Genomic DNA, 9679 nt, shown 5'->3' with positions numbered 1-9679 from the left:
GTAGAAGTATGTAGACCTTGAAGATGTTTTATAGACAAAGCTGTGATCTTGAGTTGTGTCTTAAAATCAGCATTTGTGAGCAACTCATCAGCTTTTGCAATATGCTCTGTCAAAACTTTAGAACATGGAATAAAATCTGATTCATTCCACTTCTTGGTCCACTCAACACCTCTGTGACTATCCTTCCAAGGGATAGCTGCTTCCTTTTCAACAAATTTCTTCACCAATTCTTCCTTGCCCAGATTAGGAACTGGATGCTCAGCAGAAACACTGTCATCAGAACTTGAGGAAGACTCATGTTGTTCTGATAGCTCAACAGTGTGTGAAGCAACTAGAGATTCAGGAATAACATCTAAATTCTGAGGATTAGAATTTATCTCCAGAGCTGGTGTCTTTGATGTAGATGGAGCTTCCAGATAAAGAACTTCAGGTATATTCAAATTATGAATACCTATTTCAGAATTTTTAGTTTGTTCTTTAGCATCATCTGTAGCTTTAATTTTAGAGGCAGGAGGGGTAACAACTGTATTATTAGCAGTATCTTTGGCTTGAGCTGGAAGGGCTTCAATGATAACTGGTTCTTGTGAGATCAGAGAATCCTGATCCTCTTCCTCATCTTCTCCAGTATCTTCTGATGGAGCCTTATCCAAATACCTTCTAGCCTTCATTTTCTTCAATCTCCTTGCCATTGAAGGAGTTGCTTTAGCAGCAATAGAACTTACAGATTTCTTCCTTTTCAAAGTATCAGAACTTTGAGCTGCTGTTTCTTTCTGAGAAGTAACATTCTCAGCTACATCTGTCACATGTTCAGATGCATGAACCCGTGCTTCGATTGTTTCCTCAAATCATTAAAAAATTGAATCAAAACATTCATCACAGGATAAAGTTAAAAATTAATGAAGTAAAGATTAACAAATTGCAATTAAAACATGCACAGTCATATAATTTGAGAAACAAAGAACAAATCTTTTAATTAAAGGAAATTTCATTAATATATCAGATGAGTACATTTCATGAAATTTATCAATTACATGCACAAATTACAAGATAGTCCTAAAATAAAACGCTTCAGAGAATATTAGAAAGAGAGAGAATAAAAGAGATAAGAATAGAAAAGTAAGTAAAAGATTAGAAAATCTTTTAACTCCCATATATATACTCTCTCCACTTAACAGTTATATTTTTGAAGCATGGGATACACTTTACACCTGGCAACTTGTGAACAATCAATAAACGGTTAGAGCAGGAGTTAATGGGCACGGGAAATAATTAACAATTACTGTGCACATGCACTTTTTCAAGACGTACATGTTTACCACTAACCCAAAATGATTATGACTGTTTTTATTTTACCCAAATATATTCTGATTTAAATATGACTGTTTCAGATTTTACCACAAATAAGTCAAGTAAAGAATAATGCCACGTAAGATCAAGGATTCCATCAGGATTTAATATCAAAACTTAACTTATATAAGATGTTAACAGTCATCAGAACATGGCTTCTGTACTCAGAAAGTGAATATCTTGTTCTATAATTCTTCATAAAAATACTGACTTGTTTTCTTCAGAGTTTAATCATCAGAACTTCCATCAGAACTTGTCCTCAGAATTTATGTAAATGACACTTAACTGTTTGTCAACAACAACTTAATCACCACAATAATTTTCATCATTCATATGGAGTGAAAGTGTGTGCGCATTCAACAAAATATCAGATAAAGATTAAAGTCTGATAAACTTCAGTACATCTTAGAAATAAGGCATAACTGAGAAAAATGCCTAAAATATGTCATCAGTCATGATGTCTACTATAGAACAAATTTATTCAAGAGTCCACCTCAACTGTTTGTGCTCATTTTATGCATCTTTTGAAATTCCTTTTTATAGTGGCTTCTCAGTGTAAGTGAGTCACGACTGCTTATCAGAATTTATGCTGTTATCAGAGTATTTCTCCAGTAATCATAGAGTGTGAAAAGTCACCAAATTTTTTTTTGCTTTTCTAATGCATATATTACTTAATACCAGCAATGCACTTGGATCTTCCCTTTCACATATTTACTCTAGATCTCAAAGGAGTACCTGACTTTTATTCTTTTCTTTTCTTTTGATAAGTGAGGTGTAATAACCCCAAAATTTTGAACATTTTTTGTAACCCTTATGAATAGTGTTTTTGCTGATATTGCTGAATAAGAAAACTTTTCATGTCACACTATGTAGGGGTTCTTTTATTGTTATTCTGAGATCGTATTAGTACTCTATATGATAAATAAATGTATGTAAAGATCGTGTAGAATCCAAATTCGAACACTTTGATTTTTCCCGAAAATCCACCAGATACCGAAAGAATTGAGTACAAGGTAACAGGATAAAAAGGATTTAAATTCAAGGATTATAAAAGAGGATCATAAAAGGAATATAATGTATTGAGAAAGGTTAAGGAAACCCAAGTAATAAGATCCCGGGTATGATCCCTCAAACGATAAACGAAAACGAAAGTTAAGCGAACCGTATAACAGATCAGCGGTCATTAGCCAAGTAATTAGAAGCTAATCAAAGAGGTTAGTGAGGATGATGTCATCACACCAATAAGAAGAGGACAAGTGTGGGAGGATGACATAACAAGGTGACATAAGCATGACCAAAGAAAAGTGTGTTGTTGGTTGATTAAGAACCACACGAAAGTTACCATGGTTAAAAGTAATAAATCAAAACAAAACAAAATCAACCAAGCCAAAACAATTCATTTCATCAAAAATAGAAGTTGACTTCTCTTCTTCAAGAACAAAAGCTCTCGGCTTTTTCTTCTTAAACCAAGGAAGAAATTTCAAAACCCTAGCTACACACCTTCAAAAATCAAGAGGTTTGTTTCTTTAGCTTCCATAATTCATAACTTAGATGAGCCATAAGTTTAAGCTCAAGATTCCATGATTTACATATCTAATCAATTCATCAAAGTTCTTGGTGAATGGTGTTTTCAAGAAACTAACTTTGTGTTTTCTTATGTTTTCTTCAAGATCCAAGCTTAGTAAAGATAACTAGTGGTTAATTAAGGCTTTCTAATTGATTCTCCACTCTCCAAGGAAGGTATAACCCCTCCAAAACCTAACTTTACTTTGAGTATTAGGTTTAGTTTTGTTGTTATGGTTCATGAGAAGCATGATTCTTGTAGACTTAGAGTGTGGTTGGTTTTGTAATGAGTTGGAGTTGTAATTCTTGGATTATTGATTAATGAACTTAAGTATAGTTTTAATTCATGTTTGTGAATAATATAAATTGGAGAACTTGAGATATTGGGGCTGTTGTATTATGGTATGGATAGATTTTGGTTGTATAAATGAATTGTGGTTGATTGGTGGTTGGTTTGGAGTAGAATAAAAATTGGTAATCGCGTAAACATAGCCGTCGTAATGTCCGATTTACTTTAGACTGTTTTTGCTCTTAACATCAGGACCCGAGAACTCCCTGTTAGATTTTGACCATTGCCATGATTAGATAGTTCATGTTACGAGCTTCATTTTGATATGTGGTTCGTTTGAATCCGATGTACGGTTTAGGAGAAACGACCGTTTTAAGTAACGGCGTTTCGCGAACGAACCATTACCCATCGCCTTACTTTGAAACATAGGTTAAAGACCTTAAAGCACTAATTGGAGTATGAATTATTTATGTAAAGTGTATTAGGTAGTTGGTAAGGCACTCGCGAAAGAATCACCTTAAAGCTCTTAATGATTAATTTATTAAAAATGGTGGAGCCGAGGGTACTCGAGCGACTTAAGAGAATCAGTAAGCGCAAAGCGAGCGTTAGAGTCTAAATTGGTTAAAGTATAGATTCATAAGTGACTTTGGTTTAATTCCAACTTATATGTTGTTTATAGGTTACCAGACTCGTCCCAAGCCATTTATCACCCCCAGTCGCTCAGACTAGTTTTCTACCCGTTATACTATTGTTGTGATGTATACATATGTGTATGCATTATCCTGTGATAGATGCATGATGGTTAATTAGCAAATCTTGCGATATATTGGAGCATGTGATATGGTATATATGCATGTCTGTTTCGTAATCTTGATATATATCTGTTGATTCAAATGCTTATTAGTTGCATAATACCTCTGCTAGAGATAAGCAGTAATTGCATATACCCTTAGTATAGGGGACCCAAGGATGAACATTTTCTAAAACCGGGAGTCGATGTTCCCGAGTATATTATATATATTTATATATATATATATATAGATATAGTTTTCAAAACTATGAATCGAATAAGGTTTATTCGATAACTTTATTTTTATTAATGAATATTATTTTGAATATTCATTCGAGGACATATGACTCCGTTTATTTTATTAATGAATATTATTTGAATATTTATTCGAGGGCATATGACTCCGTTTATTTTTATGAATATTATTATTTGAATATTCATTCGAGGACTTATGACTCCGATTATTTACTAATTAATATTCTTTACTTTATGAAAGAATAATGTGTCGATAATCAAACTCACTTTTGATTATTCAAATAAAGATATTACTTTCGTATAAGTATATCTTTGGTTATTTAATATTCATTTCAAGTATAAGTTTTACAACTTCTACTTCAATTATTTTTATAAAGATTATTCTTTATGGGAATATTATTTAAATAATAATATTCAGATATTTTCTAATATATTGGGACTAATTTATTTTATTAAATCAGCATCACTCCAAACATTCTTAAAAATATTTTCGAGTCTTCAAAATGATTTTAAAGGTTAGGGCGGATCCCAAAACTCATTTTTATATTTAAGATCCTCCTTTCGAAGGGGATTTAAATACTCGCTCAAAACCTGAGGGATCCGGCTCTGTGGTGTATTTTATATTCGCAACAAGGTTGCTATTCTGATAAAAGAGTTTTTGATTACTTACCCAACACTCGGGAAGTAAAATTCTTGGAACAAGTTAATCCATTAACAGGCATCGTCTGGGAAATATCGGTGAGTTTTCCTTTCCAACTAGATACGACTTCTTGGTGGAGCCGTATCAACAAGTTTCTACTTGGGGAAAGTGGGGAAGAGCTTTACGTTTCAGAGTCATGGATTTCATCTGAACTAGGAGTGGCGTAAGTGGTCGAGTGGCGTCGGCCCAGCCTTATTATATTGGCCCAAATGGCCCGGAAGTTCCGCTAAGACGGTCCATTCCTTAGGAGTCCAGTGTTCGGTTGACAAGTAAATCCGACAGGTTCTCCTCTACATGTAGAAAATGGTGGGGTTGCACTACTGCGACTGATCATCGTAAGTGGTCTTCCTGGCGCGACAAACTCCCGTAATGAGTTCATCATCCAGTTGGATATTTTTGCAACACTACCCGAAGCATTTCGATCGAAAAGCTACGAATGGGTGATTTCCGAAGCATTGACAAGGGTCAAACAATTATAATGGTGTTTCCATTGAATGAAGTATCTCATAACTTCATTTCCTTTAAACATTAATTCAAAGATTGAATCTATTCAAGTCTTAACTTGTGGTCTCATCTATGGGATGAACTTTTGAAACTTATTATACTTTGAACAGTGGTAGTTCAAGAAGATTTCTAAAAATGGTATAAGTATAGTGAAGTAATTGGTAAATTCATCTTCCTTTAAGCTTATATCCAGTAAGTAATTACCTTACACTTGATAAAGGATTCTAGTAAGTTATCCATTTAGATACTTGCATTATTGTTTACACTATATATTATCTTGCGAGCTGTAATGCTCACTCTTGCTTCATTTCTTCATCACACAACAACAGTTAGAAAAGATGGCCAGACTCAAGCAGACCCAGCGCAAGCGCGTGGGAAGTGTCCCGCGTCTTCCCGTTGATGTTGTAGCTGCTATAGCTGCATAGGTAGATCTATTGGTAGATCAGGCATTCTACTTTTAGGAACCAAATATTGTATAATTATAACTTGTGGCAGATAATGGCAATTAACTGTAAACTTATCAAGTAATCATTTTGGGTTGTAATAACTTTTAAATTGTGGATTTAAGGACTTGTACTTATTTCAATTTCATCTTTGAGACTATAACGGGTTGTGGTGTGTGTTAGTGTGGGGTCACAGCATGAGGTTATTTATTATTAATTAAGTTAAGTGATATTGTGGAAAGAAAGACCGTGATGACCCGGATCCCCGACCCCGGATCTGGGGGTGTTACAGAAATGGTATCAGAGCTAAGCGTTATAAACCTCAGAGAAGATGCGACGATATAATAATCAACTAACAAAGATAATAAGTGAAAGGCATATGTCATAGCCTATTTGTTTATTCGAGGATTTAACTCAACTCAAATAAGAATGTAATAAGTAAATAATGGATCTATCGTCAGAGAGATCTCACAGAGTAACATCTGTCAAAGGGTTAAGAAACATTATTCATCTACAGACTTGAAGACTTAATTCATTGGAAGAAGCTCAAGAAATTGATCAAGCCTCAGTGATATAAATCAAGATTGTGGATTTAATCAAGTGACAGAGATCTCGTCAGGGTATCAATTAATTACAAGGACTTAGTCTGAAGAAAATCAAGAGTATCATGGTCAAGGCTTGAAGAAATGTCACGGAAGTTAGTCACTCATGAACCAGACTGTACATCGAGTGTCAACATTGAAGTGGTGGAATTGATTCATAATTGACAGTAATTTTCAGAAGATTTTCAGAAGAATGGTTGCTGCTCAAGATTAGTATTAATTCTCTATTAATTAATTAAGTCAAATAATTTAATTAAGAAAATAAATTATATCTGCAAAGATTAATTTATTGATTAATTGAATTAATTGATTAATTAATTCAGAATTAATATTAAGGATTTTCAGAATTGTTATTAGATTAAAATCTATTAATAATTCAGTAAGACAATTTGATTTGAACTACTATGACAATCGGTATGACAATTGATAGTCATACCGAAAGTCTTGCTAGTTCATTCTGATTGTCTTGCTAGCTATTGGGATTGTCTTGCTAGTTCAAAAGGATAGTCTCACCGAAAGTCCTACCAGTTCAAATGGATTGTCATACCAGTTCATTTGATTGTCTTGCCGAAAGTCTTGCTGATTCAACTGGATTGTTTTGTTTACTTAAACAACAAAAAAGCAGAAGACGTTCATGCAATAATTCAACAGAACACACAAGTCAAGAACTCAGCAGAAACAAAAGCAAATTATTTCATTTTTCATCTGCTTTATTCAAGATCAAAATTCTAGATTGTAAAGTTAAATCCAAACCACTAGAATTATTTATCTTGTTCTTGTGTAACAATCTAGCGGATTAAAATCCCTAGAACTTAATCTCAAATCGCATTTAACATTTGATCTTTTCATTGCAAAAATAGAAAAAGTTCATGTCGAATTTATTCTAGATTTGTAATAATTGATTTGAGATTAATCCCTTGTAACAGATACCGTTGTTGTAACACCTTTCAAGTTTAATAAAAGTTTTATTTAACTTGAATTTTGTTTCACCTTTTTATTCCACATTTTATTCGATTAAACGGTATTGTTTGCATTCAACCCCCCTTCTACAAATAAATTGGGACCTAACAATTGGTATCAGAGCCTTCTGATTAACGTACAAATCTAGATCCTAGACTTTTGTGTTTCTTTCACTCCTTGAATTTTTTATTCACTCAAAAAATTCATAATGACTACACAAAAAGTTGGAACCGTTAAAATTCCACTTTTCGATAAAGAAAATTATGTTATGTGGAAGAAGAAGATGCTACTATTTTTACAAGTTGCTAATCCCAAATATCTGCAAGTGTTAAAGAAGGGTCCAAAAATTCCTATGGTTATTGAACCAGAGGTAATAGAAAATGATGTGGTGATCACCAAAGCGAGAACTTATGTGAAAGATCCTGAGGATTTCTCTCCTGCTGAAATAGAAGAAGCCTCCCTGGATGCTAGCCTTCAATTAATTTTAGTAGATTCCCTTAATCCCTTGATGAATAGACATGTGATGAATTGTAAAGATTCCAAACATATCTGGGAAACTATTGAGGTTATTAATGAAGTCACAGAGGAAGTTAGGGAGAACAAGTTAGAAATCCTAACCTCTGAGTATGAATACTTTAAATCCAATCCAGGAGAAGGAATCACTGAAATGTTTGAGAGGTACAATGCATTGATCAACAACCTGAACATTAATGATAAATACTATTCCATCAGGGAGGTCAACAAAAAGTTCCTTTTAACACTGCCAACTCATCTCGAACATAGAATCACTGCCATAAGAGAAACAAGAGATCTGAGTGAGATTTCTTTGGAAAGGATCTATGGTGTGTTAAAGACTTATGAGTTGGAGCAGATTCAACAGAAGGAAGTTTACGGGAAAGGAAGAGTGGTCAGCACATCTACTGCTCTAGTAGCTGATGAACAACAACAACAACCACAATATCAACAACAATCTCAACAGTCAGAAAGAATGGTACAGTCTTCCAAGGTTGAAGAAAATGTGATAGTAGCAGAATTTGATCCTCCTACTACAAATCAATCAGGAGATGATTATTATTCCTTGGAAGAACTGGAGCAATTGGAGGATGAGTCAATGGCCCTTATTGTCAAGAGATTCTCAAATGTCAGATTCAAAAGGAATCCCAAGTTCAAGTACAAGTCCAACTACAACAGAATCCAGAAAGGTGGATCTTCATCCTCTAACACCAGCAGTGGTGGGTATAAAACAGGGATGGTTGATCGAAGCACCATTCGATGCTTCAACTGAAATGAGTTGGGACACTTTGCCACAGAATGCAGGAAGCCAAAACAAGTTAGGAAGAACTCTTATGATTCTAATCAGAAGAGTAAATCTGAAAGGGCTTACCTGGCAAAGGGAAGAAGCTGGGATGATACTGACAGTGAAGATGAAGAAGTTGGGAATCTTGCTCTCATGGCTAGTGATGCAAACACCTCATCGTCAAGAAAAGAGGTAAAATTTACTGATGCTAAATTAGTTTATCATCTAGGAGGTTCCTTAGATTGTGCTCGTCGTGATAATGAATTGTTAAATCAACAAATCAAAGACCTTGAGAAAGAGGTCAATGAATTAAGACTTGTGCACATTAATCAAGATAAATTAAAAGAACAAGTATCTTTTCTAGAGAATAGAGTTGACTGTTATAGACAACTTGAAACTATTCTCAAAGACAAGATCACCGGTCTTGAGGCTAAGGTTAAAGCTTACTTTAATTCTTGTTCGAAGTCCAAAGAGTTTTACATTAAGCAAGCTGTTAATCAAACATCTGGAATAGGTTATGATTATAATGCTGCTATTGGAAAATTAGGCATAAACTCCCCTCCTCATGTCTGTGCTAAAGGTAGGGAAGTACCACATGTGCTTAAGGGTGTTGATGAACCCCTCTATAAAGAATCAATTGCTGAACCATTTGATGAGACCTCATTTATTATTCAAGAAGAAATCCGTGCTGAAGATAATGCTAATGAGAAAGCTGTCTCCAAGTCAAGTGTGTCAAAAGTTCCAGTCAAGGTTGTGAAAGCAACTGAGACTAACTCAGACACACATGAGTTGGATAACACAAATGCCATGTCTACCATGCATAAGTTACCTATTGTTAATCCCTCTCATAAAACATGTGGTGTTCCTGATTGTATGTCATGTGCTTTTAATCTGATGTATGCTTATTTTAATGGTAAGCATGTTTCTAA

This window comes from Apium graveolens, chromosome 9 (genome assembly GCF_009905375.1).
Source record: "Apium graveolens cultivar Ventura chromosome 9, ASM990537v1, whole genome shotgun sequence".
In the NCBI taxonomy this organism is placed as follows: domain Eukaryota; kingdom Viridiplantae; phylum Streptophyta; class Magnoliopsida; order Apiales; family Apiaceae; genus Apium; species Apium graveolens.
The sequence above is the reverse complement of the archived record's forward strand: the minus strand, read 5'-3'. Positions refer to the sequence as shown.